At 27.9% G+C, this 21070-nt stretch overlaps 1 protein-coding gene across 1 annotated transcript in view; it reads right to left on the reverse strand.

Moving 5' to 3' along the window:
* Positions 1-21070, reverse strand: part of LOC147814203 (uncharacterized) — a 57088-nt gene that overhangs the window by 33651 nt on the left and 2367 nt on the right. The window lies entirely within an intron of this gene.

Below are 21070 nucleotides of genomic sequence, written 5' to 3' on the forward strand. Positions count from 1 at the left end.
ATAAAATCTCAAGAAATTTTCAAGAAACCTACTAATTTTTTTCTTCGGAACGTATTTTTACAGTACGAATGTAATTGGAACGACTTTTTTAGATCAAAACATAACGGATTTGTCTAGTTAACACTTTCGAATAAAAATTAAAAATATAATAATTTTCAACGAAAATGCAAATTTTAAAACCCTTTAGTCTAAAACATTTAAATATTTTTAAACACTAATGATATAAATCAATTTATAGATAAGTAATGTAGCATAACTTAAGATCATTTACAAATTTTGTAATCATTTCATAGTACAAAAAATATTTTTACCCTTACTGTTCAAAACGGAATATTTCATAAAACTTCGCATTTTAACATTAAATTTTATGAATTCAATTAAAAGATGCGAAAAAAAGAGCCAAATTTTGCACTTAAATTTTAATAATTATAAAATTTCGAAACTGTAAAATGCAAAAATAAATTAATGTAAGATTTTAAAAATAAAATCTATTTTAACAATTGCATTTTGAATCGAAAACAGAAATGGCTTCATTATCAACCAAAAGAATACGAGTCAGTAATTAGAGGCAAATATAAGTAACAATATTTTTTTACCATCAATAAAAAAAATTTTTATACATTTAAAAAGTTCTAATTCGAATAAGATATTTAGATAATTTGAAACAAAGATAGAGATAATTTGAAACAAAAAAAATTACTTATCTACTTATACTGCTGATTCTGAAAAATAACAATAATAATATTAATATATTCATTTTGCATTTTTTTTTTAATTTCTATATTTGCAAAAAAATTTATAAATATTAATAAGAATTTTCCTTAATAACTTAATTGGTCAGTAATTACTAACAAGAAATAAAGTTCGTTAGGAAATATAATAAGTAAGAAAATGAATTTGATAAGGTAATATAATAACAGTTTGGATGAAATGACGTTGGGTGAAATGACGGTGGACGGTGGTTTGACAATTTTCTAATTTGATGACTATTAATTTCAAGCGATTATTATTTTTTATTAGAAAATTATGATTTAAACTAGGTTGCAAATAAATCTATTCCGAGAACAAAAAATCTAATTAATTTTCGATACTTTCAAAAATTGAAAGAGAACAGATTTACTAGTTAAATTTTTTAATAAAAAATATTCCATAAGAAAAAAAAGAGTATTTAGACAAATAGAATGTCTATTACAATATTTATCGAGTTGGAACGAATTTAAATTTAAGTCATTCACCATTAAGAACAAATTTACTAGTCAAATTCTTGAATGAGAAATGTGCTTTAAGAACAGGTACAGTACTTCCCCGAAGGAGATGTCTAATTCAATATTAATAGCGCCAGAATGAATTTAAATTAAAGTCATTTAAAAATTAAGAAGGAAAAGATTTAAGAGCTGAATTCTTAATGAAAAATATGCTTTTAGAACAGAAACAGTACTTACACAGATGAGATGTCTAATACAATAGTCTGAACAAATTTAAAGTCATTGTTTGTTTTGCCTTGTTTATAAGAATTCCAAGAGATTACATGATTAAATTTTGTCTTTTCATGTGATTTTATTGGACCTTAGGTTTGTTACTTTAAAAATTCAGATTGTATCAAAATCGATTAAGTCTCTAATAAATATTCATGCTAATAAATATTTTGCAGGTGCAAAAATATCTCTATATGTTTTATTCAAATGTTCTGATTCTTTGCGCGCAATTTTGGGCATTGTTATTCAAGAGAATGTTTCAAGCTTAGGAGTTTTAGTCAGTTAAAATGACCATGCTAATTTACTAAGATTTTCGCAGTTGATAATGAAGAAAACTTAAACTAAACTATTAGAAAAACTTAAAATTTTTCATCTAGATGTAGGGCAGTTCTATTTTAGAGTTAGGCCTGAAAATAAAAATGACTGCGTTGCCAACCAAAAGCTTGATTCAAACTTAGAGACTAATATAGTATATAACGTAAACGTCTGAGACCAAAATGTGTTTTTTTGTATACATATATATAAATTTTAAAGATTTGAACTCAAGGTTATTTATTTAAAGACTCCTTGAAAAATCTCTAACCTATCGTTACAAAATAGTTATCTTGTACTGAGAAAAGAATAAAAAATGTTGCAAACGAAAAATTACAGAGGCGCTGATAATACTTCGGCCAAAATGAAATTACGAGAATTAATCATAAATTCCTTATTTTTTAATAAAATCCTATTTAATTAAAAATTAATTTTCTTTTCTTTTTTTTTTGCAGTTATTAAATCACTGCAAATGAAACAATGTTTTATTAATGTCCCGAAAACTAATTTTATTGTTTTGTTTTTGGAAATACATAAAGGCATACAAGTAAAAGTGATTCATGGAATTTAAAACTCTGTTTTATCGGCTTCTGAAGGCTCGGGTATAAATATTATAAAAACGATATCTGGGAACTGATCCTAATTATAGACAGAACTGCTTGCAGTGTCCCATTTATCATCAGATCTACTTAAATAAATGTAAACTTAAATTCTTTTAAGATATCGTAGTTCTATTTATTTAAAATACAAATGATTCAAAAGCATTAAATGCATAAATAAAATGTATATATGGCACAAAATTACGCAAAGTGAGATCTCCGGCAGTTTTAAATTAGATTAGTCAAATGGGTTAGGTCATTTAATAGAAGACCGAAACGGAAATTTTTGTTTAAAAAAATGTGTATTCTCTTTACTTATAAATAATTCAAAATCCTTTATATGTAGTGCGCAAAATAAATAAGTGTATCACCGTAAGTAACTTTTGTTTTTATGATCGGATTTCCACGCTGCCGATCAGAAAGGATCAAAGAGGCAACCTTCAAATTACCAATTAAGAAGTACTAATTATTAATAAAATTACAGAATCAGACATTAAAAAGAATACTGTCTCTGAATAAACATACCTTCTTTGAGACGGATTTGGCTTTTTGACTATCGAAATATGAGGGAGGGGTGCCATTATTGTTAATTTCAATCCTTGCTCATTTCGCCATACAGCGGGAATTTTTAAAGCTAAAAAGTTATGCACCCAACTGTAAATTTCGATCATTCGAAGATAAGGTCCTAGGTAAGATTAGGTAAAAAAATATAATTTTTAACAGTTTTAATGGTTTTCTTTATTTTTTTATTTATAAGGATCGTAAATATTTTGAATTATAAGGATTAATAAGTTTTACACCATTTTAAACTGCGTATTTTTAAATGACAAAATACAATTTTCCACAAATATTGATTAAAAAAAATTTTTATAATTTTTTCCTAGTTGACTAAAATTGATTTCTATAAAAAAATAAAAAAAAAAGTAGTTTACTACTTAAAAAAAATAAACTCTTTAGGTAGAGTAATTAAAATAAACGAAATTTATTTGTTTTAATCTGTTTAAACCAGTTCACAAGTGTTGAGTGTTTTTTTTTAGTAAAATGAAAAATGAACGCAGTGAAAGGAAGAGGGAGATCTCAACTCTGGGAATATCCTGATCTTGACTCTATTTTGCTAAGTCTCCACATTTCGCCTTGAGATTTTAAAGATCAACATATGTTTTTTATTTCACCCACACAACTAAGTGAATATTCGGTAGCAGGTCTTTTAAGTTTTTTATTTCTTTTGACGTCATTTTTAGTTGAATGACCACTATATTTAGTCTCGTATAGGCTGGATGACATCATAAATAAATATAAAAAATTAGCACAATGGTGAGTATTTGCATTTTTTAAAAATTAAAATTTCATAACTTGTCATAAGTGGTCGTTATGCGGAATTCGTATAAGATTTCGTAGGAATTATATGTAAACTCATTACTTACAGTAAAGTTCATAATTTAATTTTTTTTTTAAAAAAACTTGGGATTTATTTCTGTTTTAGTTGCAAATTAAAAACTTTTTTGGCATTTTTTTGAGATTTTGGGTCTTTTTTTCATTTAAGAGCAAGAATTTTTGTATATTTTTGTTTATTTGTAGAGCATATTTTGAAATTTTTACATGTAGGGGAGAATAGAGTCATATTGATTCCTTTTTTTAGCGAAAAAACTCTGAATTACATTCTACTAGGTAAGAAGAAAGAGCTGTCATAATTGGCGTGTTGTTGCTGTTAAATTCATGCCCTCTGTGTAAATAATAAATCTGCTTTATTATGTCAACTGTCTAATTTCCCTTTGTTTTTAGAGTATTCTTATTCATTGGTCGCCACAATTATCAAAATCATTCATATTCATTTATTTATTATTTTCATTCATGTATTTTCATTTAGATAACCTCTGCTTTCGGGGTAAGACCGAGTTCCACCCTCACCCTCTAAAGCCTATTAAGAATATCAGGAAAAGGAATCGGAAAAAGAACATGGAAAAATGTGCTATATCAAGGTAGAGAAAACTGTTTTACAGTCACTCAAACAAAAAAAAAAAAAGAAAGGAAAACCGTGAAACAAAACGGCCGAAAACAGAATTGTATGAAGAACCAATAAGGTAAATCAGTTAAAAAAAGAAAAAAACACAAATCAGATGTTAATTCTTTGTTTGTCATAATATGTATTTTATTTAGAAAAAAGAGAGTGAAAAAAAATGGATCCAACGTGTAAATTATTATTTTTTTATTTTGTTTCCCTCATCCCACGAGATCTGCAGTGGAGAGGAGGATGAAGAGAACTACATCGTGAATTTCGTACTTATTATTCTTAGATTATCTAATAAAATCAAAATGTCTGCTACTTTTTCACTAATATTTTATTATTTCTTACTTTCCTATTGAGTTTATATGCTTATCTAGTCTTAACCCACTAGTGGGGTAAGATCAAGTGCCTCTAAAGTAGTGCCTCTACGAATTTTTCAGATATAACATATCGTACATTAGTGCGCAAAATGAAAAACAGACCACCCTGAATAACTTTTGATCTAATGATCGGATCTCCTCGTTCTAGGACGCAATCTTAACGGTTCAAAGGGGTGAACTCAAGAACGGTAATTAATTAGTGATATTGAAAAATACGAAATAGAATAGAATACACAAGAAAGTTATTTCTTTGAATAAACATACCTTTTTTACGATAGAATCGGATTTCTGACCCCCCCCCCCCCCCCAAAAAAAAAAAATTATAGGGGGTAGCCGCAATCTGGGAAATGTGAACCTAACAGTCTGGTCAAGAGAGCGATCGAAAGTTTGGACCCCTTAATGTTAATTTCCATTTTTTTATTTATTTGAAAATTGAAAAAATTTGTTCATAATTTTAAAATTCGTTTATCCGAAGATAATTCTAGGCAGAATATAACTTTCAGTAAATATTTATTATTTTTTATTGTTTATTTAATAATAGTCGAAAAATTTCTGAATTATGAGGTATACAATTTTTTACATCACTTTAAAGAATGTAATTCTGAATGGAAAAATACAAAATTTGAGCAAAAGCGGTCGAATAGTTCCTGAAGAATCGAATTTTTAAAAAATTGATCTTTATAATTTGATTTCTCAGGAACTATTCAACTGATTTCGTTCCAATTTTTTCTTGGCCGCTGAAACTTACATTATTTAAAATGACGTAAAAAAAAGCAAACCTTACAATTCAATAGTTTTTCGACTATTATTAAATAAAATATTAAAAATAATAAATATTTACTAAAAGTTATATTTTTTATGGAATTAACCATAAAATATTTTAATATCTTAACTTCCGTCTGTGGTATTATTCATCATTATACGTGCTAATTTAAATATTTTAATAATATTTTTGGATAAACAAATTTTTTATAATCGTGTGCAAAAACTTTTCAACTCGCTTCAAAAGTTCTGGAGATATGGTGAACTACGCAAAAAGTAAAATTAACGTCATGGCCAAACTCTTAACCGAACCATTTGCACTAAGATTGCGACAACCCCCTACATCTTAAACGTCAAAAATTCGAATACGTCGGAAAAAAGGTATGTTTATTCATAGAAAGTACATTTTTGTGTCTGATTTCGTAACTTAAAATATCGTCTGCACTAATTAATTATCATATCTGAGGTCACATTATCGAACCATTAAAATTTGAGTTCTGAGTTCTTCATTTGATCAAAAGCTATTCAGTGTGGTTCGTTTATTTGGGTGCGCAACAACTAAGAAGCCATGAATATCTTGATTAAAACGAACAGTTTAACTCTGACTATCCTTCGAATTTTAACTATCTGGTCCAACCCCATTTCTTTCTAATTGCTTATTCTTGCTTAACATCTCTTATTTATTACATAAATTTCTTTTAATAGTATTATATATTTTTGTATACAATTATATGTTAAAGGAAATTTTAGGAAAGAAATGGCGTTTCAGATTGAAATCCTTACTTAAATTAAAGGGTATTTTTTTCTGTTTAATGTTGCAATTTCTCTTAATATATATATATATATATATATATATATATATATATATATATATATATATATATATATATATATATATATATATATATATATATATATATATATATATATATATATATATATATATATATATATATATATATATATATATATATATATATATATATATATATATATATATAGATATATATATATAGATATATATATATAGATATATATATATATAGATATATATATATAGATATATATATATATATATAGATATATATATATAGATATATATATATATATATATATATATATATATATATATAGATATATATATATAGATATATATATATAGATATATATATATATATATATATATATATATATATATATATATATATATATATATATATATATATATATATATATATATATATATATATATATATATATATATATATATATATATATATATATGCTCTAAATAAAATTATACGCTATATAAAACTTAAAGAAAGAAATGATGCTTCTGATCAAAACTCTAATTTTACTTAAAGGATATATTTTTCTATTTAATATCTCAAGTTTTCTTTTTATTTATGTTTTAAATGCAATTACATGTTAGGGGAGAGTCGGGTAGCCCCGCTCACTTAAGGAGTATTGCTTATATTTCTGTATAATACTGAGTAATGATCAACATTTTTGTATGTTTCTATTGGTTTATCATCTAATTAAATAATGCAAAAAGAATAAACCAAAAAAAGAATGCTTAAACTTAAAAAAACAGAAATTTAAAAAAACATGTTTTTCAGCTCTTTTCAAAATGTGTCGGGTAGCCCCGCCCAATTACAAAAATTGTATTTTTTGGCAATTTTTTTCAGGTGTAAATGAGAATGACCAATGTATTGACAATAGATAAACCTCATTTATCATTTTTATCACAAAATTATTTTATTTATTGCATATTTATATACTTTTAGTGAATTCTATCATTTAATAACAACAAATGTCATACTTTTTTATCATTATTAATGTTTATTAATATATTATAATATTAATATATATTTATATTAAATATTTAACGAAAATAATTTAATTTAAGCAACAATAATTCATAACAGTAGTTGTTTTTCAATATAAACTTATTTGGTTGATCTCTTCTTATAAACTTAATATAAAATACTTCTTATAAAATTACAAATTCACTTTGTATTTTGATTGCATTCAAATGCTTCTGTAGATTGATTCGTTCACAAATAAGTGAAAATAAATAAGTAAGCACATAGCTTATCATAATATTTATGATTTCTTGATATTAAATTTAATTTGGATATATCAATTACATTTTGAAAATATTTAATTTTTCATTTTTAAATACATAAATTTATGTTTCATATAATATTAAAACATATATTTGTTGTTTAAAATGCATATAACATTCAAATTTGAAGCAATAAAATAATAATCTTTGCAACCGTACATTTATCGACGAAATAAAATTGGGCTGTGATACCCGATATTCATGTAAGCGGGGCTACCCGAAATCCAATTTTTTTTGTAAATTTGTAATTACTCGAACAATTTTTTACATACAAACTTCTTTCTTTGTGCAAATTAAACTTAAGACTACATACTTTAATGCTGTATGTATAGAAAAAATTATTTTTTTAGTATTAAAATGAAGTTTAATCGAAACATTCAATCAATTTTTCTTAATTTCATGACTACTGTATTCAACATATTTTTGAAACTATTGTTTACCATGTTAACAGCTGCATAAATACTTGAAACTTCGAAAATAATCTTTTTTTAATACAACAATTAATGTCCGATGGCCCATTGACTTGAAAAAATATTCTATACATATGAAATTGACTGTGGGCGGGGGTACCCGCTGGGCGGGGCTACCCGACTCTCCCCTACATGAAATCATAGGAACGAAAAGATGTTTCAGATTGAAATTCTTATTTTACTTGAAATGTTTTTTTCTTCTATTTAATATTTCAATTTTTCTTAACATATTGACTTTGAACACTGCTATATGTTACGTGAAATCATAGGAAAGAAATGATGTTTCAAATTGAAATTCGTATTTTACTTGAAAGGTTTTTTTTTTTCTACTTAATATTTCAATTTTTCTTAGCATATTAGTTTGAACACTGCTATATGTTACGTGAAATCATGAGAAAGAAATTATGTTTCAGATTGAAATTCTTATTTTGCTTGAAAGGTTTTTTTCTTCTATTTAATATTTCAATTTTTCTTAACATATTGGCCTTCTTTGAACACTGCTATATGTTACATGAAATCATAGGAAAGAAATTATGTTTCAGATTTAAATTCTTATTTTACTTGAAGTGTATTTCTTTATATTTAAAAGAAATATGTAGTTTTTCTTTTTAGTCTTTTAACATTTTTAGTCATCAAAATTCGGGCTCAATTTATTAGGGTTTTTTCTTAAATGATGTCGGTCTTGGAGGGAAAGGAAGGAATTGTGACAGTTGTAGCATAGGGGAGAGAGGAGGTAACAAAATCTGAGACTAAACATTTAAAAATCAACAGATTAAATTTTTTTTATTATTTGTTTCTTTTATTTCAATTCCATCCAAATAAGTACACATCTAATCGTTACTATTGCTATACTCATGTCGTTCAAACGCATAAATCAAGTTAAAAACTAAAATGCGAAATATGATCCATAATAAGTATTTTGTTTAAAATGTTTTTATGTAATATAATGTGGCACGTGATAAGGGGTATGGGGTTAGGGGAAGTGAGACATTTTGTGACAACGGGCAAGGGGGAGTCAAAAATATTGAAAAAAATGTTTGATATCATTTATGGACGAACCCTTAATAAGATTGCTAATGCAAATCTCATTGTCAGTTTCCATTTATTTCCAAATGTTGATAAATGAACAGCATTCCAAGTTGTTTTCGTGTTCTTAAAAATAGATGTATTGCTTAAAAAAAGCTTCAGAAATATATCCTGCACGTCAAACATATATTTCATAATTTTTAAATTGATTCAATATAACTATTTTGGGAGCTTTTGAAGATTATGTTAAAAAACAAATAACACAATGAACAATGGGAAAAACGTCGTTACCCTGCGTCAAGTATTCGTATTTGACGTATAGGTTAAGATGTTTGATATCAATGAATGATTGAACAAAACACTCTAAAACGTTTTTAAGGCGTCAACTGATAAAATTTTCTGCGTGAACTTTGCGTATTAGCATTAGGCATTGCTATCAGTAAAAACAAGTTCTGTCAATAAAGCATTACATTACTTTGGCGATAAACTCCGCAGTTATTCAAAACCGACCCATGGAAAACTATGGAATACAAAAATTAAATTATAAATAATCATGAAAAACATTTTCTTATAAACCATATTTTCAACGAAGAATTTTTTTCTCCCAAGAAATCCAAAATCCTTATATTCAGTCGTGCAAGCAAACAGAAAAGTTAACAAAATTTGAGACCGCGGGAAAAAACAATGTCTTATTGCTGTTGAAATTGCGAAAACTTGAATCTCTAAAGAAGTTAGAAGTCGTCACTCACTCACTCATATTTTGTTAAAAACTAACGGCTTTCTTTTGTTTTTGTTTTTTTAGAGAAAATAACATTTTTAAGCCTAGGACAAAATAATGAAGCAATTTTCTTAAACTTTAAAGGAGTATTTCGAAGGAAAAAAAATGCAATAAAATTATTGTTTTCTTCTGTAAAAGTATTTGTTAATTTTTACTTTCATTTTAAAAATTTTAATAGTTTATTTTAAAAAAAATATTAGCCGCTCATACCATGTGTAAAATGTGGTATGAGCTCTTAATGTGTTTTAAATTCAAAAACAATATAATTTTTCGTCTATTTTTATGCCCAAATCGCTCAGTATTCCCCACTTATCTCCAAGTATGCTTTAAAACTAAATTTATTCGCTTACCAATCTTGAACGATTTTTTTTACTTATTTAGTTTTTTATGACACGAAATCTAAAGATGTATTTACAGCAGCAGTTAAATAAAAATATAGAGTTTTTGTTTAAATCATAATACAGAGTTTTGTTTAAACCAATGTTTAAATCGTAAATGCAGTCCCAAAATATATACATATCGAACTAAAAAGAAATACGAAGCTTTCTTGATTCCAAAAATTGCAGCAACAAATTTCGTAAAGTTGTTTTTATAAATTTGTAAGAAAATGTTGGTTTGAGAAAAGAGGAACTGAACTTTAACTCTAGTCATATAAGAGAGCGATGATCATTTTTTTTATTTATTTATTTAAGTTTTTTAGTGAATAGCGCGAAGTGTTTACTTTAAACAATTCATATTGCATTTTATAGCCGGCGTTGAACAGCAGACCCATTTCTGAGTTTCACGACTATCAATATACAGCACAGGAGGCTTGTAATTTTGAACCCAACCCAGAAGACAAGGGAACAATAGGATCCAGCATTGGGACAAACTAGCCTTCGTGGCGGACTTTTTGATGGAACTAACCCGTATTTGCGTGACATGGTGAGGAAAACCACAAAAACCTCCCACGGTTATCCCAACAGCAAAGGGATTCTAACCCTTGATCTGACTACCAGTGAGGGTATTTTACGTCAGAACCGGGGTTGGTGGGGGAGCAGAATTCGTATCAACTAGGCATCGCTGGGATTCGAACGTGGCGCACTTTATTGAGAGGGAGGCGAGCACTTCATCCCCAGAACTACCATGGCTCTGAGGCACGGCGACAATCACTATGAATTATTCTTAATATAGCGAGTGTATAAAAGAAGGAAAGAACAAGAAAAAGGGAGAAAGCAAATTAACATATCAGCGTGAGTTAGTCGATTACTTTATTACTACGACGTTGCTTTGGCCCCTTTAAAATTTTCCAAAACTTCATAACATTTTTGTTTATTTTACAACCCGTATGACCCAATTTAATGAAAAAATTTAAATTTTTAAATAATTTATGCATAATTTAACAAAACAAGTAACTAATTATCACTTAAATAAATTTTTGTACTTGTGATATTTTAAAAATCCTTCAAGGATATTTATTTCTAAATTTTTAACAATTAGAACTCAACCATTTTATGAAACAAAAATTAGAAATAATTCTACTAGCTATAAGCAGTTATTTAGTCAATGCATATATGTCAATGTCTAATAAATGTTGTCATTTTCCTTGTCTACTTCCTAGTCAACGTAACAATCATAAATTACATGTATTTTTTTTTCCTTCATCATAGCGAAATAATTTTTATAAGCTCTTTTTCCTTTTTAGAAAAAATTTTCTTGGTTTAAATTGCAAGAATTCCAAAATAAATAAATAAATAAAAATCGGAATTTATTTTTGAAGATTAAATTTGTTTCTGGGATGAGAGGCGAATTCATAAACTCGTATGTTTTGAAGATTTTCTGCATTCGATTTATTTAACTAAATGCTTTAAGAAATTTCACTCGAAAAGAAACATTCGTTTTTATTATTGTAAATGTAGAGATTTTTTTATAAATTTCATTACGATGTTTTTGAAATATTTTATTAGATTACCTAACAGAGAGATATTAGATTTAGATTATATTAGTTTAGATATTATTAGATTACATAGAATAACATTTGGGAATTTGGCATAAGGTTTGGAGAAGAAACATTCTATCTTGAGTCTGAGAACGTTTCTGCTGTTCGCAATATTTTAAAATTTTTGAATGAAATTTAATTGAGCATAGTAGTAATTGTATTGTTTATTTTTAATCAGTCAAAAAAATAAAAATTGCAGTCGAATTACAAATCTGCATTATGATGAATGTGTCTTTTCAAAAACTCCCAGATAAAAGTTTAAAGCAAAATGAATTTGTAATAATTTTTATTAAAAAACATTTTAGACATTTTGATGACAATAAGCACATAATTTTATATGTATTAATACTTTCAAAACAATTATTTAAAACAAAAGCATTTAAATAATTGAAAACTAGATTTGTTTTTGTTACATAACGTGCAGAGCACGAAAAAAAAATGGACCACCCTGAATAACTTTTGATCTAATCATTGAATCCTCACGATTCGATCTTAATGATTAGAGGGGATGACCTTAAATATGCTAATTAATTAGTGCAGATGATATTTTAAGTTACAAAATCAGACACGAAAACGTACTTTCTCCGATTAAACATAGCCTTTTTTTACGACGGATTCGGATTTCTCACCCCCAGAATATAGGGGGTAGCCGTCCCGATAGTTTAATCAGGAGAGTGATCCAAAGTTTGGATCCCTTAAGTTAATTGTACTTTTTGCGTATTTCACCCTATTTCAAAAACTTTTTAAGCGAATTGAAAAATTTTGCTCACGGTTACGAAATTGGTTAATCAAGAAATAATTCCAAGCAAAAATAACTTTTAGTACAAATTTATTATTCTTTATTATTTTATTTGATAACAGACGAAAAAATTTGAAATGTAACCTTAATTTTAAAGAATGCAATTTTACATGGAAAAATAGAAACTGAGCGAAATTGGTCGAATAATTCCTGAGAAATCGGATTTCAAAATACGGCTTTTCTCATTCAAGTGAATACGATTCTGACTGTCGTTCTCGCGTGTTTCCCCTAAAGGAGTTATAATTCATTACAGAAAAAATAATTTTTTTCAAGCCTAATTAATTACAGAAATTCTCTCTTGAACTTTAAAAAAATTTTAATTTCTTTTTCCGTGCACTTCTTTTTTTAGTATTTTGATTTTGTGAAACTAAGACATGTTGGCATATTATGGTATGTATGGTGTATTGTCTACTAAGTCTGATAATTGTCTACCTTGCAATAAAAAAAAGGTCCCTCTTAAGAGAACTCTCTTTCACACTACTCCTATGTTTTAGTCACTGAGTAAGAGTTACAGCATTTCCTTGCGGAACTTAGATTGCAAATATCCTAAAACAGCATTTTTAAAAATGTCTGACATAAGTCATAATGTTACTTTACTTGTTATTGTGAAAGCGCGTCATTTTCGGATGAACTTGTGGTTCAGGTTAATACAGTGTTTCCCAACCTTTTTTGTGCCATGCCCCACCTATGCCTTTCTAAAAATCTTATGCCCCCATGTAACATATACATAATTTTTAATACTAAAAAATTGAATTGTTCACTTAAGAAACCTAAATTATAGGTCTTAGGAAGAAATCACTAGGAAATTGTTAACGAAACACAGTAAGTAAATTTTCAAAACATATAATGAAAAACTAAAATTCAAATTCAAAATAATTTTAATAAGGATTTTTTTATAGTTATTTAATATTTTAATTTAGTGAGATCCTTGCTCTTGATGCTTGTTTAACAGAGATTTCATGTTAGGTTCCAATTTGGTTAGCTTAAGTCTCAAGTCTCCTCGATGTGTTACATCCAGACGATTTTCTTTTCTTACCAGTAAATCATTTACAGCACTAAATCCACATTCAGCTAAATATGAAGGTGGAAGCGGTAACAATAGTTCTCTTGCACATTTGGTTGAATTCGGGTATTTGATTTCTGTTTCCTCGTAAAGCCATGTCATCACTCCTTTTATATTAAATAAAGTTTTAACTGTCTCATCATTCTGCGAGTTCTTCTTGATACTGCATATTTGATATATCAGATAAATCCACTGACATTGGCTGCATCATTCATGATGGTTGTTGTAGTTAATTTACGTCGCACTAGAGCTGCACAATGGGCTATTAGCGACGGTCTGGGAAACATCCCTGAGGATGATCCGAAGACAAGCCATCACAATTTTAATCCTCTGCAGAGGGGATGGCACCCCAGCTTCAGTAGCCCAACAACCTGCAGGCGAAGTCGAGGACTTTGCGGTAGAACAGTTTAACGAGGACCCATACCACACACTCTCGGTCTCTACGCAGACTGATCCAAGTGGTCTCCCACCCGCACACTGACCGCAGCCAGTGATGCTTGACTTCGGTGATCTTCTGGGAACCGTGTCTTAACGATCAGTGCACTGCGGGACTCATCCATGTTGGAAAATCAATTTTTTTAAATCAGAAAATCTTTGTTTTAAGTCAGTCGATAGAATTTTTAGATGACAATAACAAGTAAAGCGGTATCATTTACTTCACATTTTTAGAGCCAATGAAACTTTAAAGTTTTTATTGTTAATATATTTCTGACATAACTCAATGAAGGTAATGAAACCAAATATCGTCGCTTTCGCATCAACAAGAGTTTTATTTGTTCCTTGAAGTTGCTTATTTAATATATTTAGTTTTTCAAAGATATCGGCTAAATAACTTACAAATGCTTTACCATCGACAATTAACAGATACTTCATTTCAGGTTTGTCGCTTAAAAAATCACTAAGAGTATCAAACAGTTCCATAAATCTTTTCAAGCTGTTTCCTTTTGACAGCCATCTTACTTCAGTGTGAAGTAAAAGTCTCACGTGGTCTGCCTTTTGTTCTTCACAAAATAGCTTGAAGAGAAGCTCACATTTGGAATTAGCTTTAATAGCATTAATACCCTTTATTACTGATATGTAGTACTTCATTTAGAACAGGCGAGACGTTTTTAGCTACCAAGTTTTCCCCGTGAATAACACAACGCACAAGAATCATTTCTGGATTCTCACTCTTCGTCAATTTTAAGCAACAATTTTTCTTGCCCATCATATTAGGAGCACCATCTGCAGCACAAGATGTTAAATTTTTCATTGGTTTATTATTGACATCTAAGTAGTTTTTTAGCTTATTATATATATCTTAGAAGGTAGTGGGGCTTTCTAATCTTTAACTGAACATTTATTCAGGAAAATGCCCTTTGTCAAGATATCTTACGTAAGTTATCAATACTGCCACACTGTCTATCAAAGTTGATTCATCCATTTGCATTGAGAATTTTCTTGTTTTCAACTTTTCAACAAGTTGTTTTTCAATATCTTCACTCATTTCGTCTATTCTTCAGATGCGAACTGCATTGTTTAGCGAGATTTTCTGCCGTCTGCAGCAGGGAAATTAACTTAACGACGCCAAAAACCCAGTTGAAATTTTGGTTTCGTCAAACGAATTTATAATTTTTATTGGCCACAATTATTTACGAATTTGCTTTTTTCTTTCAATTTTGGCACCGAAATCTAGCATTGCATTTAAATGGCCCGGAGCAAAAAGGTTAAACTCGGGTCGAGACCATTTTCGAATTGCCCCCCTTAACAATCAAAATGCCCCCCGGTGGGGCGTGGGCCCCACGTTGGGAAACACTGGGTTAATATGTTCTTAATATTTCTTCAGCAAAGTCTTTTAAGTGTGATCTATTTTTCTTTTGATAAAGTCCATATTTTAAAATTCAAAGTTATCTTGCCATTAACATTTTTATTTATTTATTTATTTTAATTTCAGACAGAGCTTCGAATCGGCAGATGGAAAATTTCCATACATTTTATGTATTCCCGATTTAAATGATCATGTTACCCTTAAATAAATAATCACAAGAAACTGAAACGGTAAAATAGTACCTGATTAAAAATTTCATTAACTTCAAAAATATGTATAATGTATACGACATGTTTTAAGCACCCAAAAACAGGCGAACATTTTCAAGACTTTTCAAACTTAAGTGAGAAGAAACAAAAGTTATCTGAAGAATAAAACGTAAAGTTGCCAGTGAAAAATGGAGAAATGAAAGTGAGAAATAAAAGTAGAAGAACGCAGTAGCCGAGAGAGAAAAAAAGATGAAAAACAGAACAAGAAAAATCATAGCGACCGAGAAGGGCAAATCAGGGTAAGGAAAGGGGGAAATGCATTTTACCTTGGTTTGCCCCTCTCGGTCACTATGGATTTTCTCAATCTGTTTATCATTTTTATTCTTATATTTTTCGTTGGTAACTTTACGTTTTATATTTCAAATTATTTTTTGCTTCTTCTCATTCACGTCTGGCAAATCTTAAGAATGGGCGTCTGTTTTTGAGCGCTTGGAATATGTCGACTGTTATTTTCAATTTTTATATTTTTGAAGCGAATGAAGTTTTAATCAGGTAATACTATGTTGCCATGTGTGTGACACCTCTAAAAGAAATCGTTTTCTGATAATACATATTTTACGAAATTAAAAGTATTAAAAAAAAGTGAACCTCGAGTCATTATTTCACTCGATAAAAAGTTCAAAATTTTTTTTCCGTTTTGCCTTGAATAATCGACAACATTAAGCAAAAAATATTAAATATTACTAACAATATAATTATGTAATAATGAATTATAATTAAAAATAATAATTTTCTCTAAAATAAATAAAAATAATTAATAAAAACTAATGTAATTAAAAAATTAATAAACAATATGATTGAAAAATAATTACATTTAAACATTACATTTAATATAATTATAATATAGTATAATATAATTACATTTAAAAATATATATGTAATTTTTTTTAAATATTTAACAGATAAATGACATTAAAGCTGTTTCCGAAGCGAGCGGGTAGGTTGTTAGAGTAAAAAACTGAAAGGATACATCAAAAGAATTCACATTTTTAGCTGCAAATATAATCCTCTTACTGAGTCTTACACTTTCCTCCACAGCAAGCGACGTTATGGAATACTGAAAGATCTCAAAAGACATTTCGATTTGCCGTCTCTTTTGAAATTTTAATCCTTTTACAACCTTAATCTTATTAAACTTTTTAAAACCTTTGCTTCACAGGTCTTATGTTTAGAGGGATGTATTTTCTACAACTCGCTTATTATTGATTATTACCCTTTTCTATTCAATAATCCCCTAGCAACAATTTTACCTTGGCCCCAGTAGGGATCGAAATTGGCTAAATATGGGTCCTGTAAGAACATGCACAGTGGGACCAATAGTGGGATGCCTAGATTTTTTAATATTGGTCCTTTATATGGCCAATATAGGGCCTATGTTGACTGAATAATGAATGTAAAATATCGGGTGCATCTGACAATTCTATATAGGGCCTATGTTGACTGAATAATGAATATAAAATATCGGGTGAATCTGACAATTCTATACAGGGCCTATGTTGACTGAATAATGAATATAAAATATCGGGTGAATCTGACAATTCTATATAAAGCCTATGTTGATTGAAAAATGAACATAAAATATCGGGTGAATCTGACAATTCTATATAAAGCCTATGTTGATTGAAAAATGAACATAAAATATCGGGTGAATCTGACAATTCTATATAAAGCCTATGTTGATTGAAAAATGAACATAAAATATCGGGTGAATCTGACAATTCTATATAAAGCCTATGTTGATTGAAAAATGAACATAAAATATCGGGTGAATCTGACAATTCTATATAAAGCCTATGTTGATTGAAAAATGAACATAAAATATCGGGTGAATCTGACAATTCTATATAAAGCCTATGTTGATTGAAAAATGAACATAAAATATCGGGTGAATCTGACAATTCTATAAAGGGCCAGTATAAGAAAAATTAAGGCCTTTTGAACCCTTATTGAGGCAAGATTCGTGAATATTGGTCCAATGAGAGCTCAAGTTATTTTGCTGTTATGGTAGGTTTTACTCCTTTTTTAATATTTATTTCTTTATTTTACAGATTAATAAGGCAACGTTATTTACAGTAATAAGGGGAAAAGCTCTTTTAAATTTAACATTTGTTATTTAATAACCCAAATCATATAAATTTCCTTAAAATTAGTCATTAAATTGATATATTCAGTTAGTCTTATGACTAAGGCCCGGATTTTAAAGACATTTGCATTTTTTTGCATTTTTGGACATTCTTTGTACCTTAGAGCATTTTTTGAGATTTATAGGGCATTTTCTTTAAAATTTTGGGGCGTATTTTGCATTTTAAAGCATTTTTTAAATTTTTTGTTAAATTTTTCTAATTTTCATTATTTTTTATAATTTTTTATTATTACACTAGCTTCCAAACAATGAAGAAAATTTCTAGGATATTAACAGGTGAAGCAACATCTTTTCAAATAGAAGAAGAATTGTCAGTAAGTGTGACCGTCCTTTTCAAGTACGCACCAATAACATCAGTAGACGTTGAAAGAAGCTTCTCCTGGTATAAAAATTTGCTTTCAGACAAGAGACGCTCGTTTACATTTCAAAATATTAAAAAATTTAAGGGCATTAATTATTAATCCACTGTAATTCTGATATTTAGTAATATTATGAGATGGAAGTTGTTATATTCATTTAAGTTTCTATACAAAATGAAAATGTTTTGGAGTCAATATATTTTCCTTTTTTTGTTATTTTTGGATATAAAACATATTTGTCGAACTTTAATGAACGTAGAACAAGTATTGCATTGCTTTATATTTTTTGAAACGACTCATAATAATTTTAAAGAGTAAAACATTGTTTTAGTTCAATATTTTTACTTCTATTTAAGTCATGTCATAAGGCATTTTTAGCGCAATTTTCGCATTTTAAGGGCATTTTTTGCACTTTTAAGGGCATTTTTTGCAGTTCATAAGGGCATTTTTTGCACTTTTTAAGGGCATTAATTGAGATTTTTTAGGTCATCAAAATCCGGGCTCTACTTATGACCGTTTTTTTACTATCGTTACTTTTCGTCAATTTAGTTTTTTATTTATTCATTCATTATTTTTTACTTTTTTCTCTTTTTTTGTTTAACAGGTCTAAAAGAAAATGTTCTGATTAAGGAAATATATGTAGCATTTCGTTTCTTGATCATTATTTCCCTTTCACATTTTATTTTTCTTTTGATAGATTTATAGACCTACGTTAAAAATGAAAGAGAGGATCTTAAATACAGCTAGCAATGTCATTTAAAAGAGTGAGTCAATTAATATATTTCGTTACTATGTCCCCGGTAACAAGATTTGCAGAGGAATCTGCAGCACAATCTTCATAAATTTAAATCCGTTTGCAACCCTAACACAGTCAGATTGAGACTATTATTATAAAAATTAGGCTTAACTTAACATGTGTACAGTAAAATTATAACATAAAAAATAAATGAAAATTGTATGGAAAAAAAAGCAAACTGTTGTTATAAATTTGTCATTTTCATTAAAATTTCATATACTATTTTAAATTTATGTATGCCAGTAAGAAAACGGTATACGTCCCTATACAGTCTACAAGCAAGCAACTGAAGTTTTCGGAAATTAATCATTTATTTTTAAAATTTTTCTTGTCATTTAAAATCTTTATTTTTAGAAATTCCAGCTAATTAAAGTCACCTAGTTGAAAATTTCGAAAGTCATCATATCTCGTTTGCATATCTGCCTATTTTCTAATAAATTTTGTTAAGGACTTGAAGCAAATTGATTTCTCTAAGCTTTTTTCTTTTTTTTCTTTTCCAAATCTGATACGAAAAGAAATATTCTGACACTGTGATAATTCTGAGTTGAAAAATGCTCTGATAATCTGCAGAGTGAAGGAGGATTATGACGAATATATTTTTTCTTTAATTTCTTTCTTTCTTTTTTTTTTGGGGGGGGGAGGGTATTTTCTGTATTATTCATTTTCTGATTGCTGTTCGATTCATTTATTATTACTTTTTTATAGATTTATAAGCCTGCATTCGAAAGGAAAGATAGAATCTCGAATTTAGTCAGCATTGTCATTAAATTTCATTGTAAAAAAAAATCTCTCGTGTTTGCAAAGTAAGTGGCGTAATGTAAAAGGATTAAAAATAAGATTAAAGTTTTACATGTTTAATAATAAGGTACATTGCATTCCCAAAAGTAACAGGCTCAAATTTTAATACACCGTGTTTTATAAGACCTTACCTCTGGTTTAATTAAATGTGTATAAATGGTTTGTACGCGTCAAAAAAAAAGCATTATTTTTTTTTTCATTTAATGCTTTCATTCTAAGGATAATTAAGAACAATAATTAAAAAAGTGTACCATTTTATTTCATCCAAACAGTACTTATAAAAAAATCCTTTATTTGTTATGAAAAAAAATTAATAACTGATTAAAAAAGATATTTCTGAACTTTGATCAAGAATAGTAGAAATGAATAAATATCACTTATATAGTAGCCACATTAATATCAAATTAATCAAAAGGTTTTTTTCTAATATTGATTTAATAATAATACGGTACACAATAGTATCTTACTATTTAATAATAAATTTATAATTGTTCTCATGATTTTTGAAATTTTAATTAAAAATGGGGCGATTAACTGTAAGACCAGAGAAACGTTGTAAGAATTTTTCAAGAAAAACTGCTGTAAGAATTTAAAAGATGTAAGTGATTTGAGTGCTACAGGAATGTGAGTGGGCGTGAAGCTAGAAAAATAATTTCCGTTATTTAAAAAATTGCATTACAATAAACTTGATCACAAACCTGGGAAAAAGGCTTTTAAATATCTTCATTCCTATTTGTATCTAACTGAGGCTTTTGAAACAGTTAAAATTTATGACTACAGTGACTGTGCAATGCAATGCGACGTAATTAAATTAATAATTATTATAATTCGGTATTATAAATTTTATTAAAATGGAGCTGAGAGCATACTTAAAAAAAAATAAAATGATTCGAACTGTAGCTCGAAATTCTGCTCCAGCTAGGCACAATCCATGATTTCTTTTTAAATAATTTTTTTTTTTATAAATAGTTTGTTTAACGTAGAGAATTAGATTTCTTTCTTTTCTGTTTAGTGAGTTGTATATTAAGTTCTGAAATAAAAAGAACTCTAGCAGTATTCCACTTAGTTATGACACTATAGCACGTATAATAATAAATAATACCACAGAAGAAAGTTAATTTAC

Source organism: Parasteatoda tepidariorum, chromosome 3 (assembly GCF_982258835.1).
Source record: "Parasteatoda tepidariorum strain Cologne lab strain chromosome 3, Ptep-v5.0, whole genome shotgun sequence".
In the NCBI taxonomy this organism is placed as follows: Eukaryota; Metazoa; Arthropoda; class Arachnida; order Araneae; family Theridiidae; genus Parasteatoda; species Parasteatoda tepidariorum.